General features: G+C 45.5%; 1 protein-coding gene across 5 annotated transcripts in view; it reads right to left on the bottom strand.

The window, feature by feature from the left end:
* JADE1 (jade family PHD finger 1) overlaps positions 1 to 22945 on the bottom strand; it is a 545699-nt gene that overhangs the window by 69427 nt on the left and 453327 nt on the right. The window lies entirely within an intron of this gene.

Below are 22945 nucleotides of genomic sequence, written 5' to 3'. Positions count from 1 at the left end.
CGGCAGATGGATATATAAGCAGATAAGTTCAGGGAAGTTGACTCATGTCTTATACTCTTGGCTTACCTAAGAAAAAGTGTCTGCATTTTTGGGAAAGGTTTGGCGTTTTTGAAAGAAATGTATTTAAAAATTTTTGCCAAAGCAGTTAGTGACTTATGTCACAAATTTATAAAATAATTTTTGATTCAGCACATCGTTTCACTATCTCAATATTTTAAGTATACATTGTGCATGCTAAGCAATTACAGAAAATCCACCACGGGTGGGAGGAGGTTGGTTAGTGACTAAAATCATAATACACCGCTAGATGCAGTGATACGATGAAACTATATGAAACCTTCCTCTTCTCTCCTTAAATATTTTTTTCATGGTTATTTGTTTTTGCTTAACTCAGATAAATTAAAAATAAAAAGTTGGATAGACACGTTTGTCATATGAAATCATCTAGAAACAGTAAAATAGTTAAATCTTAATATTCAAGGTGATATCGTGTGTCAGTGACCTGAACAGAGAGGCATAACCAGCAGGAAAAAGGAGTTAATAATGTCCCTGTACAAGTCATTGGTGAGGCTTCACTTGTAGTACCATGTTCAGTTCTGGAAGCCTTATCTCAAAAACGATAGAAACATAGAAACATAGAAATGACGGCAGAAGAAGACCAAATGGCCCATCCAGTCTGCCCAGCAAGCTTCCCTCATTTTTTCTCTCATACTTATCTGTTTCTCTTAGCTCTTGGTTCTAATTCCCTTCCACCCCCGCCATTAATGTAGAGAGCGGTGATGGAGCTGCATCCAAGTGAAATATCTAGCTTGATTAGTTAGAGGTAGTAGGGGTAGTAACCGCCGCAATAAGCAAGCTACACCCATGCTTATTTGTTTTTACCCAGATTATGTTATACAGCCCTTATTGGTTGTTTATCTTCTCCCCTGCCGTTGAAGCAGGGAGCTATGCTGGATATGCGTGAGGTATCAGTTTTTTTCTTCTCCCCTGCCGTTGAAGCAGAGAGCTATGCTGGATATGCATCGAAAGTGAAGTATCAGGCACATTTGGTTTGGGGTAGTAACCGCCGTAACAAGCCAGCTACTCCCCGCTTTGTGAGTGTGAATCCTTTTTTCTTCTCCCCTGCCGTTGAAGTTATGCTGGATATGCGTGAAGTATCAGTTTTTCTTTTCTCCTGCCGTTGAAGCAGAGAGCTATGCTGGAAATTCGTGATGTATCAGTCTTTCTCCCATGCCGTTGAAGCAGAGAGCCATGCTGGATATGCGTCGAGAGTGAAGTATCAGGTACATTTGGTTTGGGGTAGTAACCGCCGTAACAAGCCAGCTACTCCCCGCTTTGTGAGTGCGAACCCTTTTTTCTTCTCCCCTGCCGTTTAAGCAGAGAGCTCTGCTGGATGTGTGAAGTAACAGTTTTTCTTCTCCCCTGCTGTTGAAGCAGAGAACTATGCTGGATATGCATTGAAAGTGAAGTATAAGAATGGAGTGATCAAGCTAGTTGAAAGAAAGAGGTTAGAAGTGCTCCAGAGAAAGGCAGCTAAAACAATGTGGGGTCTGCATCGAAAGTCATACGAGATGAGACTGAAGACCTAAATATGTATAGAGAGCAGAGATTGGGGGGGGGGGGGGGAAGATATAATGCAGACTTTTAAATACATAAAAGGTATTAATGCACAGGAATCAAGCTATTTCTGATGTAGGACTAGGGGGTCAAATGATGAAGTTCCAAGGGGTAAATTCAGAACAATATCAGAAAATACAAGAATGTGCAATTATGGCGAAAGTAACACCAAACAAAATCTGAAAATATCAACAAAAGAGATGCCTACTCCTCTATAATCAACAAATCTAATTCAGAAGAGTCTTTTTGAACTAAGTTTAAAATGCATTCAAACACTAATATTCATAAATCCCACTGGCTTATCTACAATTCCGACTCAACCAAGATCTCAGCTCTCCCATGGTCATATCAGATCATTAATACCACAATTGGATTCAATCACCCTCCTCTCAAATCAATTCCCACATTCCCTTGCTGTAGATGGAAACACATTGACCCTACTTCTCTATCCAAAAATTTTTTTCCATTAATTAATACATCTACTTCAGATCCAAATGACCTAGTAAATGAAAGGGACATTGCCCTTACAGCCACATTAAATATACTTGCTCCAATAAAACCAACGAACAAGAAAAGAAAAGAATCACATCTGTGCCCTGATTTACCCAGTCTTTAATTACCCATAAAAGGAAATTACGAAAACAAATATAAATGGAAAAACAAAAACACACTAATTATGAAGTTTATCATTCTGAATTATGATCATACCGTTCTGCAGTTAATACTGCAAAGAAAGTGCAGTTGCTCACCTATAGCAGGTTTTCTCCTAGGACAGCAGGATGTTAATCCTCATATGTGGATGCCATCATTCGAAGGAGCCTGGCATGGAAAAATTTTGTCAAAGTTTCTAGAAACTTTGGCCAGCAGACTGAGCATGCCCAGTCTGCCACTATCCGCACATCCACGCGAAGTCCCCCTTCAGTCTCGTAACAGAAAAAAATACGAGCAAAAAAATAAAACAAACAGAAGGTGAACCCAACATCGTGGGGAGGCAGGCGGGATTCCTGAGAACTAACATCCTGTTGTCCTAGGAGAACGCCTGTTACAGGTAAGCAACTGCGCTTTCTCCTAGGATAAGTAGTATGGTAGCCCTCACATTCGGGGGAGTACAGAGCTCCAGGCTGCCTCATTCAACCAGAGAGAAAAACAGCAGCTGAACAAGGTGCCAATGGGTACAACACAACTGCGGCGCTGTGGGAAAAATAGGGGGCAGTCTGATCCCACAAGACCACACAAGTAGAGAGAGTTGGGTTCAGGACAGGAACAGGTTGTGCAAGACGGACTAAACAAAGGCACTGTCCTGACTGCTGTCCCTGTCAAGGCAGTAGTGAGCTGCAAACATGTGGAGAGAACTCAAGGTTGCAGCCTGGCAAATCTCTGCAATGGGGACTACACGCAAATTAGCCACCTTTGCTGCCATGGCCCGCACAGAGTGAGCCTTCACTCTGTTGACTAGCTGAAGGCCTGCTTGCGCATAGCAGAAGGCAATGCAATGCAATTCGCCAGCCAGTGTTTTTACCCACCGCTGCACCCAGCCTGTTGGGGGTCAAAAGACACAAAGAGCTGGGTGGACTGTAAGGGCCCACCATGCTAACTAGGTAGAAGGCCAACCCCCGTTTACAGTCTAGGGTGTGGAGAGTTCGTTCCCCGGGGGGAATTGGATTGGTAACCGGTGCAGGAATCGGCACCGGCGGAATCTGGAATCCTTGCATCGCCTTGCCGATGGCCTCCTGAATCATTTGGTCCAGCTCTTCACGGACACCTGGAGCGAGCAGCCCTGGGTCCGGAGGAGGAGGAGGCAGAGGCATAGCCAGAGGGACCATCGTTAAAGGTGGAATTGCAGCTCCCAGCACCCATCCAGGTGAAGGTTGCCTCGGTAACCCGAACTCAGAAAGGGACAGTGCCTTTTCTGGACGAGCTTTCTTCGGCGGCGGCTCGGACAATGGCGACGTCGAGGGTTACCTACGTCAATGGTCCGAGGCTTTCGGTGTCAATGTTTCTCACAACGATCTCCTCAGTCCTTCTCCTGAGGGGGGGACGGGGGTGGGGTCAATGGCCGGGAAATAATCGATGCTGATCAGACACCGGCCGGTGCCAGATACTGGCGCGACGTAGAGGCTATGGACGGAGTCGGGGTTTGAAGAGAAGTTCCATCTTCTCCGTTTTGGCCTTGCGACCTTTTGGTGTCATTAAGGCACATTTGGTGCAAGCAAGGACATCATGCTCACACCCTAAGCACATTACATAGACCTTGTGGGGGTCTGTAATGGACATTGTGCGAGCGCAGTCGGTGCACAGACTGAATCCAGACGCCATGGCCTCTCAAAATATTTAGCCGCGATGCGGTCGATGGCCAGGAGGCCGCGAGGGTAGAACTCAACGGTAATCGATCGGAACCGGGTAAAAACTTACGGAGCACTGCGGAAGTAAAAATTCAACAGGGGGACTCCTGTGGGGCATTAAATTATGAAGTAATTCCGTGAGAAAAATTCCTGTCAGGAATCTCTGTAGAGCTCCTTAACCCGCGTGGCTACTGCTGCGCGGAAAAAAGAAGACTGAAGGGGGGGTCCCCTGCTGGTTGCAGGGTTAGTGCCCAGTAGGTGCCAGTCAAAGTTCTAGAAACTTTGACAAAAGTGTTCCGTGATTGGGCTCCATCCTGTGATGTCACCCATATGTGAGGACTACCATCCTGCTTGTCCTGTGAGAAAGGGAGGTACAGAAAGCCTGAGAATTTTGGAGAAGGCTAGCATATTTGCTGAGGCATGTGACGACGTTATTAAGTGGCACTCCTTACCTTCTCCCCGGGCTAAACAAATAAGAGAACTGATTTTGGGATGTTGCTTTTAAATACTTAGTGCAGTTAGTGTAGCTGGATTCAAAAAAGGTTTGGATACGTTTTTGGAGGAGAAGTCCATTAACTGCTCTTAATCAAGTTGACTTAGGGAATGGCCTCAGCTATTACTGGCATCAGTAGCATGGGATCTTCTTGGTGTATGGGTACTTGCCAAGTTCTTGATGGACCCTTGGTCTGACCCGGCATGGCAATTTCTTATGTTCTTATAGCTGAGCACAAGATTATGATTATTATACAAATTATACTTATAAAAGAAATGATTATAACTAACTTGTATTAATTTTCATATTGTTACTAATATAAGAATTATAATATACAATTCTGAATACAAGTCTTTCTCTTCCTAAAATATATATATATATATAAGGTATGAGAGAAAAGGAGACATTTGGGACAGGAAGGTTTAGACTGACTCTAAAATTGGCTCTTTTCCAGAATAATAATTAGAACAGGTAGGGTAAAGTTCAGTTGAAAGCACAGAGTCAGGCCTTCCTATGGGCACTGATGCCCATGGCTGCCATCCTGGCTGCTGTTTCAAAGACATTGCAGTTGGATCTCGCCTCGTGTTTTTCAGCTTCAAGGCCCTATTGTGTGATAGTGGAGAATGACTCCTGCTGCAGCAGGCGCTCCACAAGTCCCTGGACCTGTTTCCACAGGTTCTGGTTGAACTGCGCTATGTACAACTGATAGGAGGCAATCCGGGCGATGAGCATGGCGCCCTGAAAGACCTTCCTACGCAAGGCATCGAGCTCCCTACATTCTTGCCCCAGAGGGGCCGAAGCATGGGTGTGGGAGCATTTGGCCTTCTTGAGAGCAGACTCCACTAGCATAGACTGGTGAGGGAGATGGCGTCTCTCAAAATCCACCTATTTACTAGAGAAATGGATATCGGGTGTTCACATATTCGAAGAAGTTGATCCTTAAAAAGGTCGTGGATAGAAACAGACACTTTTGTCCTTTGGAGCATTGACAAATTGGAGGACCTCCAACATTTTATGCTATGCATCCTCTTCCATGAGGAGCTGGAAGGGGATGGCCTTGGCCATGGACCATACAAAACCCATGAAAGAAAGGTCCTCTGGGGGAGATAGATGCCTTTCTTCCGGAGGCGAAGGCTCCGAAAGAGGGTCATCAGATACCCTTGGAGGAAGACTCAGAAAGCAAAATTGCTTACCTTGTAATAGGTGTTATCCCAGGACAGCAGGATGTAGTCCTCACATATGGGTGACATCAGTAATGGAGCCCTATGTACGGAAAACTTCTGTAAAGGTTTCTATGAAACTTTTGACTGGCACCAGAGTGGCTACTGAGCATGCCCAGCATGCCATGATATTCCCTGCCACAAGGGTCTCCCTTCAGTCTGGTTTTGTAGCAATTAGCGTTAGCCAAAAATAAAATAATAAAACGTATCGGACCCAACTCCGCGGGGGTGGCGGGTGGGTTTCGTGAGGACTACATCCTGCTGTCCTGGGATAACACCTATTACAAGGTAAGCAATTTTGCTTTATCCCAGGACAAGCAGGATGCTAGTCCTCACATATGGGTGACGTCACTGACGGAGCCCTATCACGGAAAACTTTCTGTCAAAGTTTCTAGAAACTTTTGACTGGCATCTTTAGCTCACTGAGCATGCCCAGCATGCCATGATCCCTTGAGCCACAGGGGTCTCCCTTCAGTCTCGTTAGTAGCAATAAGCTTTAGCCAAAAATAAAATAATAAAACGGTACCAGACCCAACTCCGTGGGGTGGCGGGTGGGTTTCGTGAGGACTACATCCTGCTATCCTGGGATAACACCTATTACAAGGTAAGCAATTTTGCTTTATCCCAGGACAAGCAGGATGCTAGTCCTCACATATGGGTGATTAGCAAGCTACAAGCTGAGTCATTCTTGTATTGGACCAACAGCATACAACTTGTGCAACAGGCACAACTGGTGTACTGTTGGGAGAAATGAGGCAGCCTGAAATCACGGAAGGTTGGCTGTGGAAGGAGTTGGGATCATACTGGAAACAAGTTCTTTAAGACAGATTGTCCGTAGGCTGAATCCTGTCTTCCTTCCTTGTCCAGGCAGTAGTGAGCTGCAAAGGTGTGAAGAGAACTCCATGTTGCGGCTTTACATATGTCAGCTATTGGCACTGAACGATAGTGTGCTACTGAGGTTGACATTGCTCTTACTGAGTGCGCCTTTACTCGCCCTTGGAGAGGGAGGTCTGCTTTTTCATATCAGAATTCTATACAATCTGCAAAAGCCAGTTAGACAGAGTTTGTATGCCCACAGCTTTTCCAGGTTTGTTTTTCTCAAAAGATACAAAGAGCTGGGTGGATTTCCTATGGGCTGCAGTGTGATCTAAGTAATATGCGAGCGCACGTTCACAGTCCAAGGTGTGTAAATCCCTCTCTCCTTGGTGAGAGTGCGGTTTTGGGAAGAAAGTAGACAAGATGATGGATTGATTCAAGTGGAATTCCGTAACTACCTTGGGGAGAAAATTTGGGTGTGTACGGAGTACCACTTGGTCATACAGGAATTTTGTGTAGGGTGAGTATGTGACAAGTGCTTGCAACTCGCTAACCCTTCTAGCAGATGTGATGGCTATTAGGGCCCAGCTCCAGATTACACATATCTCCCCCAAAACAAAGACATTCAGCTTAACGCTTTCGAACCCATCACAATCACTGAGATACAATCGGTGCTGAAGAGAATGAAACCGTCATCACACCCATTTGATCAAATCCCTTCCAAAATGCTTCTTCTCATCCCTGACACTATATCAAAAACCCTAACGGAAATCATAAACTGTTCCCTGTCACATGGTATCTACCCAGATGACCTAAAAACTGCCTCAATCAAGCCACTCCTAAAAAAACCAAATCTAAAAGCATGTGATCCCAACAACTTCCGCCCTATTTCCAACCTCCCATTCATAGCTAAAATCATGGAAAAATTGGTAAACACTTAGAGGACCACAGTATTCTGTCTCCAAACCAATATGGTTTTCGCAAAGCCGCAAGCACCGAAACGCTACTACTCTCACTCACGGACTTCCTCCTCTCTGGAATTGATAAAGGCTAAGCATATTTACTAATCCTCCTTGACTTCTCGGCGGCCTTTGATACTGTCAACCATGTCCTCCTTCTAAAACAACTGGCAAACATTGGATTGACAGGTGCTACACTAAACTGGTTCAAAACATTTCTAGAAAACAGAGGATATAGAGTCAAAATTCACAATACAGAATCCCAATATCACCCTTCCAACAGAGGGGTGCCGCAAGGTTCATCACTTTCACCTACGCTCTTTAATGTCTACCTGCTACCCCTATGTCAACTACTCACAAAATTAAGCCTGAAACACTTCCTTTTCGCAGACGACGTACAGATCGTGATCCCCATAAAAGAATCAATCTCAAAAACAATGGAATACTGGGATAGTTGCTTATTACAAATCAAACTTCTCCTCACCAGCCTAAACCTCGTACTCAATGCTTCAAAAACGGAATTCCTGCTCATATCACCGGAAAACAATAACACTCATTCAAAGCCACCAGCCCTCCTTCAAACAGCTCACGTAAGAGACCTAGGAGCCATCTTAGACAACCGTCTCAACCTCAAACCATTCATTAACCAAACCACCAAAGATTGCTTCCACAAATTACATATTCTGAAAAGAATTAAACCACTTTTCCACACTCAGGACTTTAGAACAATCTTGCAAGCAATAATCTTTTCCAAACTAGATTATTGCAACTCACTACTACTAGGCCTCCCAGCTTCTTATACCAAACCTCTACAAATGGTTCAAAACACAGCAGCCAGAGTCCTTACAAACTCCAGGAAAATCGATCACATCTCCCCTATCCTCAAAGACCTTCATTGGTTACCGATCCACTACAGAATCATGTATAAATCCATCAATATCATATACAAGGCTATCAACCAACACACTCAACTCGACTTACAAATACCACTTAAAAAATACACATCCGCCAGACCCATCAGGGAATACTACAAAGAGTCACTCCAAATTCCACATGCCAAAACCTTCCAACATAAATCCTTGAGTCTCAGAGCCTTCTCTTCAGCAGGTCCAACTCTATGGAACTCTATCCCACCTGATTTGAGACAAGAACCATGCACTCTAACATTTAGGAAAAGACTAAAAACTTGGCTTTTCAAAAAAGCATTCCCAGGCCTTGAATAAAACCTCCACCCATCAGCACAAACTCGTATTCAAAAAATGGGATCAAAATAAGAATCCACCAACTACAAACTTATACTCATCAATACCTGCTGAGTTTTATCATATTATTATCATTCTCAACTGTGTCATTTTTATTCACTTGGTTATATTTATTTACCGTGTCATATTTATGTAAAGTCATATTTACTCACTTAGTCATATTTATTCACCTTGCTATACAACTATATTATTTGATGAAACTGGCTGAAATGTAAATATTGCTTTGTTCAATTTCTCCCCTTTTCCAGATCCTAGTTAATTTTCCCTGTTTTATTGTAACTTTCTCACATCCTTTAACTGTTATACTGTATTTAAAGTTTCAATTGGGAATATTGTTTATTACGTTACGCTCTGCTCTACACACATTGTTAACTGTAAACCGGGATGATGTGATGCTAGTCATGAAACTCGGTATAACAAAAATAATAAATAAATAAATAAATAAGAAATTTAACATCACAGGAATCCATGGGTTCAAAAGGAGAACGCATGAGCCTCGTTAATACTACATTAAGGTCCCATTCTGTGACTGGTGGTCGGTGTGGAGGTTTAAATTGAATTAAACCTCTCATAAACCTACTAACGAGGGGTTGCACTGATATCAGTGCATCCCCGACGGTATTGTGATAAACTGAGATTGCACTTAAGTGTACCCTTACAGATGAGGTCTTGAGACCAGAGTCTGAGAGGTGCCACAGATACTCTAATAAAGATGATGTAGTGCAGGAAAAAGGGTCAATACCATTTTGTGTGCACCACATGATAAACCTTTTCCACTTAGCACGATAGTTCTTTCCTGTGGAGGGTTTGCGTGAAGCTACAAGCACTTGAGAGACATTAGTTGAAAGATTGAGAGGTGACAGAATCAAGCTTTCAACATCCATGCTGTGAGGGATAGGGATTGAAGGTTGGGATGACGCAACCTGCCCTGATCCTGAGTTATGAGAGTGGGTGCTGTGCCCAGGCGAATTGGGTCTCTGATTGAGAGATCGAGGAGTATTGGAAACCATAATTGTTGAGGCTAATATGGGGCTATGAGTATCATGGACCCTTTGTCCTGTTGTAGCTTCACTAGAGTCTTGGGTATTAGAGGTATCGGGGGATACACCTATAGAAGGCCTGAATTCCAGTGGCGAGCAAAGGTGTCCCTGGGTAAGCGGCTTCTCTGCTTGTGCAGGGAGCAAAAGTTATGTTAGGGCCCAGCTCCAAATTTGTGCTGCTTCTTGACAAAGGAGATACGAGCCCGTACCTCCCTGTTTGTTTATGTACCACATGGCTACTGTGTTGTCTGTATCAGAACAGTCTTGTGGGAAAGGCAGTCCTTGAACGCATGCAGCACATAACGTATGGCTCGAAGCTCTAGGAAATTTATCTGAAATGTGGCTTCGAGTTTTGTCCAAGTACCTTGAGTCTGCAGATGTCCAATGTGTGCTCCCCACCCGAAGGTGGATGCATCTATTGTTAACGTCACTTGCGGAATCGGTTGTTGGAAAGGTAGGCCTGTGAGCAAGATGTCCTCGTTCGTCCACCATAGGAGCGAGGACCGTAGTTGTTGAGTTACTTGAACTGGATAAGACAGTGGATGAATGGCTTGTATCCACTGCCTTTTGAGTGGCTAATGAGTGACCCAAAAGAGTGAGACAATGAGGAGCTGTCACCTGCATCCGTGCGCGTAGACAGCCTGCTAACAAGACAAGTGTCTGTGCATGGTCTTTTGGGAGGAAAGCTTTTGATGTTATAATGTTTAATTCTGCTCCGATGAATTGCAACAGGTGAGATGGTGTGAAGTGGGATTTCTGGTAGTTGATTAGGAATCCCAACGAATGGAGTAGATTTATCATGAGCTTGAGAGAATTGAGAGCTCCTTGTTTTGTTTGGCTGCTGATGAGCCAGTCGTCTAGATAAGGAAAAATGTGCACGCCTTCCTTGTGCAAATGGGCAGCTGCCACTGCCAGGCACTTTATGAACACTCGAGGTGCTGAGGCAAGACCGAATGGTAGCACCCTGTACTGGAAATGTTGATGTCCCAATAAGAAACGCAGATATCTGCGATGAGGAGGGAATATTGGAATGTGAGTGTAAGCGTCCTGAAGATCCAGAGAACAGAGACAATCTCCTTTTTGAAGTAGAGGTAACATGGTGCCCAATGACACCATCCTGAATTTTTCCTTTCTTAGGTATTTGTTGAGCTTCCGGAGGTCCAACATGGGACGTAGGCTTCCTGTTTTCTTTGGAATGAGGAAATAATGGGAGTAGAATCCTCTGCCCTGCTGAGGTCGGGGAACAGGTTCCACGGCCCTGGCTCTCAGAAGGGTGGTTAATTCTTTTTGTAAGAGTTTGGATTGATTTTTCACTGTCAAGACGAGGTGGGTGGAGTATCGTTTGGTACAGTGAGGAAGTTCAGGTGGTACCCTTGAAATGTTATCGAGAGTACCCATTGGTCTGTAGTGATGTGCGACCAGTTGTGATGGAAGAAAGTGATCCGACCACCTACTGGCAAATTTGGGGTCGGATTGGTAGGTAGGCTTCTGTTCTCTGGTGAGATTTCAAAATCCCAAAGCCGGGCTTGTTTGCAGAGGGGGTTGAGATCTAGGTGCTCTCGGTTGTCGGGTCTGCGATCTTTGTGCTGCCTTGATGACCTTCCACGGATAGCAGGAGGATAGTATCTCCGTTGTCTATAATACGGCCTTTTTGAATCCTTCCTTGGAAGTCTTCGTGTGGATGTTTGGGACTCCGGTGGAGAATAGGAAAGTTGATGTAATGTTTCCGAATGTTCCTTCAGCTGGGAGACTGCTTCACGCACTTTATCTCCAAAGAGATTGTCTCCTGCACAAGGAAGATCAGCAAGCTTCTCTTGCACTTCTGGTCTCAGGTCGGAGGCCTTGAGCCAGGCCCATCTGCGGGCACTTATGCCTGTGGCAGTCATTCTAGATGAAGTCTCGAAGCTGTCATAAGCTGCTCTAACTTCATGTTTCCCAGCTTCTAGGCCCTTATGGATAATGCTGTTGAAGGAATCTTGAAATTGTTGGGGAAGAGATTCCGATAACTCCTGAATTTGTTTCCACAGATTACGCTGATATTGTGTCATATAGAGTTGGTAGGACGCAATTCTGGACACTAGCATTGATCCTTGAAACATTTTTCTGCCGATGGTGGCCAAAAACCTGTGATGTTTCCCAGGAGGATTTTTTTTTTTTTTTTACTTATTTATTTATTCATCTTTTAATAATATACAAAATAAACTTTTGCATTGAAATACAGAGAATAAAAAAGTAATAAAGTAACATATTTACTCTTCAAACATAGAAATATTATTATTAAAAAATCTAGAAACTTCTCTTGTTACATAGGAAACAATGGAGGGGGTTTAAACAATACAAGGAGATAGAAAGAAAATTATATTAATCATTCTTAGCGTCCTGGAGGATTTGATGAATGAGGTTTAATTCTTTTAGACCTCTTTTGAGCTGATTCTACTACTACTGATTGATGAGGTAGTTGAGTTTTCTGGAAGCCAGGAATATGCTGGACTAGATAGGTAGTATCAGTCCGTTTATTTACAGGTGGTATGGTGCAGGGATGCTCCCATAGCCTGTGTTGCAAGTCCACTAGAACTTCGTGAACTGGTATTGCCAGGACTTCCTTAGATGGATCCACAAACTGTAATACTTCCAGAGTTTTCTGTCTAGCATCTTCTTCGGATACTAGCTGAAAAGGGATAGTATCAGCCATATCTTTGATGAAATTAGAGAAAGAGGTCCTCTGGAGGGGATTTCGTTCTTTCCTCCGGAGGAGAAGGATCTGAGAGGACTTCTTTCGAGGAAGAGTCAGAATTTGGATCATCCCAAGTGTCCGATGAACGTGGATGAGGAGTCATCGATGGAAGAGGAAAGGATGGCATCGACGGCATCGAGGGTTTCACCGGTGGTCTCGATGGAAATAGTGGAGAAAACGATGGCCGTGGACGAGAGATTCCCGATGGACCTGGAATAGGTTCAGGCATCGGTACTTCCTTTATTTCTTCTTCTTCCATCGGTCTTGGCATTGGGGCATCGGGTGGTTGCACCGGAATGGTACCGATGAGAGTATCCAACTTCGCTAATATTGGTGCCAAGAAGGACATATCCAGCACCGGCACTGGTGTAGACATCGGTGTCGGTGAGGGTAATGGTGTTGGTGGATGAACCGGAACAGATGATGGACTCGGTGACTGTATTGGAATCAACACTGGTGACGGTGGTTGAGCCAGTGTCGGTGACGGAGCTGGCATCAAATGTGGAACAGTCATCGGTGCTGGCATCGAAGGCATGTCACAGAGTGCGTCTCGAACTGCCTGGCGGATATAACCATCCAGTTCCGCCCTCATAGCTGGTGAAACCAGAGCAGCTATGGGGGGAGGAAGTGAAGACGATACCGGTATCTCCACAGGTCCCTGTGGAGGTACAGTTCCTGGCACCGATATCGGTGGGGATTGCCTAGGAGTTGAAGGCCTCGAAGGACACAGACTCCTTTCTCCGAGGTTTCTTTGGAGCTGGCTCGATAATTGTCGAGGGAACTCCAATTATCGGGTCCAATTCTGGATCCTGAGGCCTCCGGTGTTGATGACGGTTTTTCTGTCGATGTTAGATGCCTTTTTCGATGGTAGATGTAGACTTTATCGATGATCGTGAAGGGGTCGGTGAAGGCCGATCACCTGCTTCATCCGGCCGACGTCTAGTTTTTAGGATGACTTTTCTAATCGCTCCAGCCGGAGACGACTGTGTTGAAGTTGAAGTCGACGGCATCAGTTGAAGATGGAATCAATGTTCCATTTTTTCCCATGCACGCTCGTCTGCCTTTCGGTGTCATCTCGGCGCATCTCGGGCATGTCGAAACATCATGTCTCTCGCAGAGACAGAGTACACACTAGAGATGTGAATCGGAACTGAAATCCGACCCGATTCTGGTTCCGATTCACATCTCTAGTACACACTCGATGTGTGGGTTTGTTATGGACATAGTGCGGGAGCAATTCGGGCACTTTTAAAAACGAAGGCCGGACAGCTGTCGACGACCTTCTGACTCAGTTTAACAATAACGGAACCAACCAGAAAAAATTTTAAACACTTACAGACGGTGGAAAAAGGGAGACCCCTATGGCGGGATAAGTTTTTTCCGAATTTTCTAAACTTTTTTTGTAGTGAATATTCACCACATAGGGCTCTTATAACCGCGAGGCTAACAGCAGCCCGGAAAAAAGAAGACTGAAGGGAGACCCCTGTGGTTCGAGGGATCATGGCATGCTGGGCATGCTCAGTGGGCTCAGGATGCCAGTCAAAAGTTTCTAGAAACTTTGACAGAAAGTTTTCCGTGATAGGGCTCCATCAGTGACGTCACCCATATGTGAGGACTAGCATCCTGCTTGTCCTGGGATAAGAGTTAGCATCCTGCTTGTCCTGGGATAAGAGTTATCTCCCCATGGATCATATGGACCTTCCACCTCACTGAGGTCCCCTTGGGGCTTGCAAGGGTGAGGTCTGTACAAATCCCCAGACCTGGGCACTGAAGGCCCCGGAGATCTCCAGAGGCCGGATGGCCCGGGCAAAAGTTCGGCGAATTGAGGCCTCGGGACCCCTGCACCAGACAGCACTGGCGGTCGGTGCGCGTCTTCCTCCTCCTCGGACCCAATGATGGGGATCGCTCCTGAGGGGGGCATTGGTGGCCGCTGGGGAACCGAAGATCCCTTGGGCACTGGATGCATCAGGAGGGCTCCAAGTAGGACATCCAGATGCTCGAGCAGGGGCACAGAGATAGATGGTGCGGGATCCGGCACCGGTAAGGAGGCTAGTGGAGGCTCACTGCTCCGAAGGGCTCAGAGCACCACACACTGCACCCTGCGGTCCAACTCCTCCTGGAAGTCCTGTGAGGGGGACAGTCATCGGCACCTCCTAGGAGGCATGGTGCCAGACACTGGTATCAGTGGGGAACGCCTGGGGCTCCTGGGGCCTGTTGGAGAAAGGAGCCTCCTCACCACGGGGTCACTTTTGTGTTGGCATGGCAGCTGCCAGTGCTTCTGGGATCTCCCATGATGCTCGGCCCAGCCTTTCCCCAGCACCAAGGAGGCTGAGGATCCGGACGTCCTTGAGTGGTGAAACCATGGAGGAGCGGTCACTGTCTCCTCGTCCCTGGATGATGCTGCCGGGGGTGTAGAGAGGGAAAGGATATTGAGCGGTTCCCCTTGACCCCGGGGAATCAATGACTCTGATGCGGATGTGAATGGAGCAGACTTTTTGGGACCAAAAGGTTTCTCCATTTTATCAAGCCACGCATGACAGCCCTTGGGGGTCATCTGCTTGCACAGCTGACACTCTTGGTTGTTGTGTGATGTCCCCAGGCAGAGGATGCAAACCTCATGCAGATTCGTGATAGACATGGTCCACTGGCACTGGTGAAAACCGGACGATGACATGGAAAAAAAAAAACAAAAAAAAACAACTGGCGAGCAATCGATGATCGGGGGCCACAGAGAAGTGACGTGCCAGGAATCGACTGCAGAGAAGGGAGAAAAGTTAACTTACAGCGCTGAGGAAGGAACACCATCTAGACAAGGGGGACCCAACGTTTGGATGAGAGAAAAACTGACAATAACCAAGAAGAGCAAGTTTGCTTACCGTAAACGGTGTTTTCCGTAGATAGATGAATTAGCCATGCTGTCTGGGTAAATCTTCCGTGCCACTAGGTGGCGGAGCTCTCTAAGTCTCTCAAAGACTTACAGCTAGGTGCTTCCTCCTGTATCCTGACAGAATTACCTCAGGCTCCTCACTCAGTATCAAAGCGTTAGTTAGGTATGCTAGAACTGTCCAGGGAGGTGGGCGGGTCAGCATGGCTAATTCATCTGCTATCTACGGAAAACACTGTTTACGGTAAGCAAACTTGCTCTTTTCACGTAGATAAGCAGCTGAATTAGCCATGCTGTCTGGGAGTCCCCAGCTGATGTATTGAGCAGGTAAGGAATTTTACTTTTCTTTTTTTATTTTGGCTCTATATGATAAAAAATAAGACAGTTCCCATGAATGCTGTAATTATATGGAATCGGTGCTCTTCTGTAGGATAGCCCACCCCACTAGGGCATCTTCGCCATTTGTCTAAACAATAATGGGATGTGAATGTGTGAAGCGATGACCATGTCGCTGCTTTACAGATGTCTATGATAGGTACTTGATGTAGAGAGGTGATCGAGGCTGCCATGGCCCTAGGGTTCGCAGACAGAGATAGCGATCTTTGTTCATAACAAAACTGGATACAGTTTGATATCCAAGTGGATAAAGTTCTTTTTGTTACTGGACGCCCCTGTGCGTTTGGATTGAATGAAAGAAAGAGTTGTGAAGGGCAATTGGGTGAAAGCAAGCGTTTTATGTAGTACACTAGTGCACGTTTGCAATCCAAGGTGTGTAACTTTTTCTCATTAGGATTAGCATGAGGCCTTGGATGGAACGTGGGTAAGGTGATGGTCTGTTTAATGTGAAACTGGAGATCACCTATGGCAGAAATTTAGGGTGAGTGCACAGGGTTCACTTTGTCATGGTGAAATTGCAAATAAGGAGGGTAGTGAAACAAAGTTTGTAACTCACTAACTCTCCTTGCGGAAGTTAAAGCAACCAGGAAAAGCACCTTCCATGAGAGGTAGCGAAGGTGACAAGTGTCCAAAGGTTCAAAAGGCGAAAGCATCAGCTGTTAGAGTACGATATTAATGTCCCACGGTACCGGTGGTTTACGTTCAGGTGGACGGAGGTGTAATACTCCTTTCATAAATCTGGATACTAAGGTATGACATGAAATAGGTTCTCCTTCTAAAGGTGTGTGATAAGCGGCTATGGCACTTAAATGTACTCGTAGCGAGGAGGTAGCAAGGCCCTTGCTATAAAGCAGGTGGAGATATGAGAGAAGCCGTTCAGGTGGGCAAGTTAATGGGTCAATACCCAATGATGTACACCAGGAAGTGTAGCGGGACCACTTTCTTTGGTAATTTAGCCTGGTTGACAGTTTTCTGGAAGACAACAATATGTCTTGAAGGGTAGGAGAAATGCTTAAGAGCTGGTAAGCGAGCCTTTCAATCTCAATGTCATGAGCTGTAGGGAGGAGTGAAGAGGATATAGTAGCGTTCCCTTTTCCTGGGTAAGAAGGTGTGGACTGTCGCCCAGGGGAATTGGGCTGTGGATTGATAGTCACAGCAGGTAACTGTACCATGATTGTCGTGGCCATGCTGGCGCAATTAGAATTAGATCCGTTTGGTCCTCGATGCATCTCTGGATTGTGCGAGAGATGAGTGGTATCGGAGGGAATGCACAGAGTAGGTCGTGTGACCAATCGATGAGAAAGGCGTCTGGAGCTAGTCTGAGAGGGCTCGGTTAAACCGAGCAAAAGTTCTCTAGTTTCCTGTTGCAAGCGGCGCATAGGAAGGCATGTGTGTGGAACCATGTAAATGGCTGCTACGTATCCCAGAACAGTGGGACTTGTCGAGCTGATACAGTTGCACTGTGAAGTAGAGTTGTAGACAGTGTGGAGAGAGCTAATGCTCTCGGGTGAAGTTTGAGTGGGTTCCAGCTTCGACTTCTCGTAATTGATCAGAAGTCCTAGATTGTCTAGGCAAGAATTTGTTCGTAGAAGATTAGTCTGTAGTAGCGTTGGATTGGATGCTGTTAGGAGCCAATCGTCTAGATAGGGGAATATTTGCACCCCCGGTTGATGAAGGTGCACCACCGCCACTACCATGCATTTGGTGAAAACCCTGGGGGCTGAAGCCAGGCCAAATGGAAGAACCTTGTACTGGAAATGGTGGTCGTCCACTTGGAAACAAAGGTAACACCAGGAACTGGGGTGCATCGGTATGTGAGCATAAGCATCTTTCAAGTCCAGTGAGCACATCCAGTCCCCGGGTTGAAGAAATGGAAGAATGGACTTGAGAGAAGTCATTTTGAACTTCTCCTTGTGGAGGTGTTTGTTGAGGGAACATAGGTCCAGAATTGGATGTAAACCTCCTAATTTTTTGGGAATTAGGAAATATTGGGAATACAATCCTTGATGACATCCCTGGAAAGGTAGCTCCTGGATGCAGTAGTTGTGCAGGAGAACTTGGATTTCTTGAAGGATATGTTCCTTGTGAGTTATGAATGGTTTCTGAGGAACCCAGTGTGGGAGGGATGAGAAATTGAGGGCATAGCCTTAATGTATTATTGATAAGACCCATTGATCCGACGTAACGTGATTCCAGGCTGGAAGATAGTTGGACAACCTTCCTCCAACAGGCAGTGACGGTGGCTTTATAATCTTTAAAAACCCGACTGGGCCTTTGAGGGTTGAGGATCGGATTGCTGCTGCGGCTGTCTAGGATTTCTAGTACGCTGGCGAAGTGGCTGCTGCTGATAAGCCTGTTGTCTTGATGGCTGGTTTTACTGAGTCTTATAGTAGGTGTAAGGCTTAAAGGTCGACCTACGATAGGGAGTAGAGGCAGAATATTGGCGTCGTGAGGTATTTGGACGTTGCGGCAATGTTAAGGAAAGAACTGCCGTTTTCTGCTCTTTGAGTTTTGTTACAGTATCAGTGAACTGATTTCCAAACAAATTTTCTGGATGACAAGGTAAATTTGCCAACTTGTCGTGGACATCGTCCCTTATTTATGGCACTAGTCTGTAACCATGCAAGGCGTCTGGCTGCCAAGGCATTTGCTGAAGTCTTAGACGAAACATCAAAGCTTTCATAGATGGATCTCAGTAGATGACGCAAGCCTTCCTCAAGGTTATAGTATTGAGGAGGTAAGGAAGTGTCTGCAGAGGATTGCTGAAGATGTGGTTGCAATGCTTGCAGATTCTCAAAAAGATATTGTGTTATGTAAAACTGATGGTTTTGAATGCGGGCATTGAGCATCGCAGAGGATTATGAATTCTTTGCGAAGTCATTTAATGTCTTATCTTTAGTCGGCGGGGTGTTGGACTGGATTTTGGATATACGAGCCTTTTGCATCACCGACTCAACTACCACTGACTGGTGTGAAGTTGAACAGCAGTACAGAAAAGAGAATCTTTCATTCTGTATTTTAGGTCAACCTTGCGAGATGTTGGAGGAACTGTCAAGGGAGTATCCCAAGATTTCTCCATTAAAGCTGTCAAAGTCGTATGTTGTGGAAGGGCCACCGGCTCAGCTGGCATCTCTTTACGAGGATCTGGAATCCTCTTGGTCTGTATGTTAAGCAATTGACCAACCTTTTCTATGAATTGAGAATAGGTAAGGTCCTCTGGAAGTGAAGAAGGCTCCAGAGGTATTTCGTCTTGGTCAGACGGGTAAACAGTTGATGAATTGGAAGAGGAATCCTCCAAGTGAGACGCTGGGGAGGTTGAGACGTCCCGTGGCGTTGGAGGTACCTTTATCGGTTTTACCGGATCTGCTTGTGGTATGGAAGGAAGCAGTTGTGTGTAAAGAGTAGTAATCTGAGAAATAGCTTGATTTGCCAACCCTGATGTAGACTGATCTGGTGGGGGTCTTATGATGGGTGGAAGTATATCCTCTTGTGGTGAAGGAGAATCATCAGCACCCTTGGAGTCAATGGAAATATGAGACAGTATCCCAGGTGATAGCGGGAACCCATCCGAAATAGGAAGTGGAGATGTGGGTTGTTGAAAACTCATCTCCAGTGTTGGTGAAGCCTCTCTGCATCTTTTGTGATCTGAGTGATGCTTCTTAGGGAGTTTCTGTGTTGAATGCGTTGATGCAGCTTCGAATGCTTCGAGTAAAGGCGTTTGCGCTGGTAACACAGCACTTCCCTGCGTCGATGCTTTGATGCGCGGATCTGTTCTTGGTGCGTCGGTGCTTTGGCTCGAAGCAGGCGCCTATCTTGACGCCTGCGTCTGTGAAGCATGCGGCCGCGATGCCACTGACGCATTCCCTGCGCTTGGAGCTGAATTTTGGCTGGTGCTTAGCGGTCAATGACATGACATGGGGGGCTCGACGGAAGAGGCCCTCTGCTTCAAGGGGGACTTCTTCAGTGTTGGAGCTGGAACTGATCGGAGAGAGACTTCTAAAGAGGCATAAGAGCCCGAAGTCCTGGATCTCAGCTCATTATATTCTCTCTGCCTCCGGTCCTTCTCCTGCAGTCTTCACAAGTCGACTGGTCGTGGGTCCCGAGGCAGAAGTGGCAGGAGATGTAGCTATCTGTAGCCAACATTAACTTGCCACAGGAAAAGAACTTTAATCCTGGACGAGATACCTGTGGTGTTTTTTCTAATAACTTTTAAAGACTTTTTTCCTCACAGATAGGAATTTTCTCTGAAGAAAGAGCTCCGCGTGCCTAACGGTTACGTGGAAAAAAAAACTGACTGAGGAGCCTGAGGTAATCCTGTCAGGATACAGGAGGGAGCACCTAGCTGTAAGACTTTGAGAGACTGTCAAGCCGATACAATACAGTACACTCCGGCGGAGAGCACTGTTAACCCGCGTTTGACGCGCTAGCTTTACCCCTTATTCAGTAAGGGGTAATAGCGCGTCAAAAACGCGCGGCCAACCCCCCCCCGAAACTAATAGCACCCGTAACATGCAAATGCATGTTGATGGCCCTATTAGTTATTCTCGCGGATTCAGTAAGTAAAATGTGCAGCTTCAGAAATTAGTGCCTACTCAAAGGTAGGCGTTAATTTCTGTCGGCACCGGGAAAGTGTACAGAAAAGCAGTAAAAACTGCTTTTCTGTACACCCTTCGACTTAATATCATGACAATATTAAGTCGGAGGTCCCAAAAGTAAAAAAATAATTAAAAATTAAAAAGAAAAAAAAATTTTTAAATCAGCCTGCGGCCTGAAAACCGGACGCTCAATTTTGACAGCTTCCAGTTTCCGAACCCGTGGCTCTCAGCGGGTTTGAGAATGGACGCTGGCAAAATTGAGCATTGGCTGTCAAATTCGCTGACAGCTGCCGCTCCTGTCAAAAAAGAGGCGCTAGGGACGCGCTAGTGTTCCTAGCGCTTCTTTTTACCGTGGGCCCTCATTTGAATACTGAATCACGCGCACAGGAGAGTGGCCTTAGTGGGCGCTCGCCCGCGACTTTTACTGTATCGGCCTGTTAGAGAGCTCCGCCACCTAGTGGCATGGAAGACGTACCCAGACAGCATGGCTAATTCAGCGGCTTATCTATGTGAAAAAAAACCCATTTGTGAAGCTGAGCTCCAAAACCATGAGGCAACTACACCGCGAAAAAAAAAGACTGAAGAGGGACCTTGTCCTAGGAGAATGGATGTGCGTTTGGGACATTTCAGCCCTAGTCCTAATGAGGAGGAATTCTCAACTGAGATCCAAGCCTGGAGGCCACTGTGTCTAAAATGAGAGAACTCCACCAATGGAAGAAAAAGCAGTAACTTTGGCATATCAGACAAATACTTTTTTGCAAATTACAACTACGTCTTTTCCATAAAAGAATGACAATCCTTTATTGAAACTGCTGGTGAGGAGCCACCCAATTCTGGAACTAGGACTGACATAGCCAATTGAATGTTTTACAATAAAGTGCTGTCTGATATGACTTTCTCTACACAAAAGAAATCGTTTCAGTACAGAGAATGTTGATATTGACAAATCTGCCATCACCTGGCTAGCAGATGATAGAGATATTTCCAGAACTGAAAAGGTATTCTGTTTACATTATTACCTGTGCTGACCTCTTTCCTTTATCCTGCACAATGACCCTTTGTGCTTACCTGCATGGAGGTCTTGTGATAGTATGGCACCAGTGTTATTCTGTGCCTAAGATCCCAACTTCCCTCCCACTATTGGAGAGTGAATAGTGCCTGTGACAAGAGTTTAAACCATTTTTAGTTTAGATGAAGGTCCCTCAGCTTTTGAAAGTTTCCTCTCCATTCTTCCCGGATGAAGCAATTCCATGAAATCCTTCTATATTTGCTGGCTCTCAGGGACATACAAGCGCAGACAACACATAGGCCGATTCAGTAAAGTCCGCGGGAGAGCGGGCGAATGTCCGCTCACCTGTGCGCGCGATTCAGTATTTAAATGAGGCCCGGCGGTAGAAACGAGCAAAAGGAGGCGCTAGGGACACTAGCGCGTCCCTAGCGCCTCCTTTTGGCCCGGAGCGGCGGCTGTCAGCAGGTTTGACAGCCGACTCTCAATTTTGCCGGTGTCGGTTCTCGAGCCCGCTGACAGCCATAGGCTCGGAAACCGGACGCCGGCAAAATTGAGCGTCCGGTTTTCGATCCGACAGCCACGGGCCGACTTCAAATTTTTTTTTACTTTTTTTACCCTTCGGGACCTCCAACTTAATATCGCCATGATATTAAGTCGGAGGGTGCACAGAAAAGCAGTTTTTACTGCTTTTCTGTGCACTTTCCCAGTGCCCGAAGAAATTAGCGCCTACCTTTGGGTAGGCGCTAATTTCTGAAAGCAAAATGTGCGGCTTGTTTTCTGAATCACGCGGAAATACCTAATAAGGCCATCAACATGCATTTGCATATTGAGGGCCCTATTAGGTTCGGCGGGTTGGACGGGCTTTTTCGGCCTCTTACTGAATAAGGGTAAGGGAAAACGTGTGTCCAATGTATCGGCCCGACAGTTTGGTATAAACACAAGGAGGACCTAAACACCTTACACAGTAGTCATGACCATCTGTGAGACACTGTCACATACGGGGGCATTTTTTGAAGCATTGTCTGGCAAAAACAGGCTAGATGAAAATTTTCTTTAAAAAAAACCAAAACATTTTAAAGAATTCACGAAAAAAAAAAGAAGAAAAATGCAAAATTCCAAAAAATTCTGATAAGCAGCTTTGAGTGTGCAAAAACTGCTCATTTGCATGAGCAGATGAAAGAGACTCAGATTTGTGTGCTGGGCAGCTGCACAGGAAGGCCTGCATATGTTCAGAAAAACTGAAGTGGTTTTTCCGAGTTAGAGTTTTTCCGCCGCAGCACCCTCAAGATGATATCACCCACTTGTGTGGATGACTATCTAAAGAATTTGAACACTGTTTTTTATGGCAGTACATTTGTTACTGAAATGTATGTATTTGATTCAACCAGAAATAAGCAGCAATAGTACTACCCATGCTGCAAAAATACTAACACTTTTTTTGTACCCTAAAACAAAACCCAATTAACTGGAAATTTAACATGTAAATTTATAATTTTATAAATACCTAAAAATAGAAGCCCTGTATAAAATGGTAAGTGCTTTTCTTGTCAAAAGCAGAGTACTGTGAAGTCACAGTTC

The sequence above is a fragment of the Rhinatrema bivittatum genome, chromosome 1 (genome assembly GCF_901001135.1).
Source record: "Rhinatrema bivittatum chromosome 1, aRhiBiv1.1, whole genome shotgun sequence".
NCBI lineage: Eukaryota > Metazoa > Chordata > Amphibia > Gymnophiona > Rhinatrematidae > Rhinatrema > Rhinatrema bivittatum.
The sequence above is the reverse complement of the archived record's forward strand: the minus strand, read 5'-3'. Positions and strand labels throughout refer to the sequence as shown.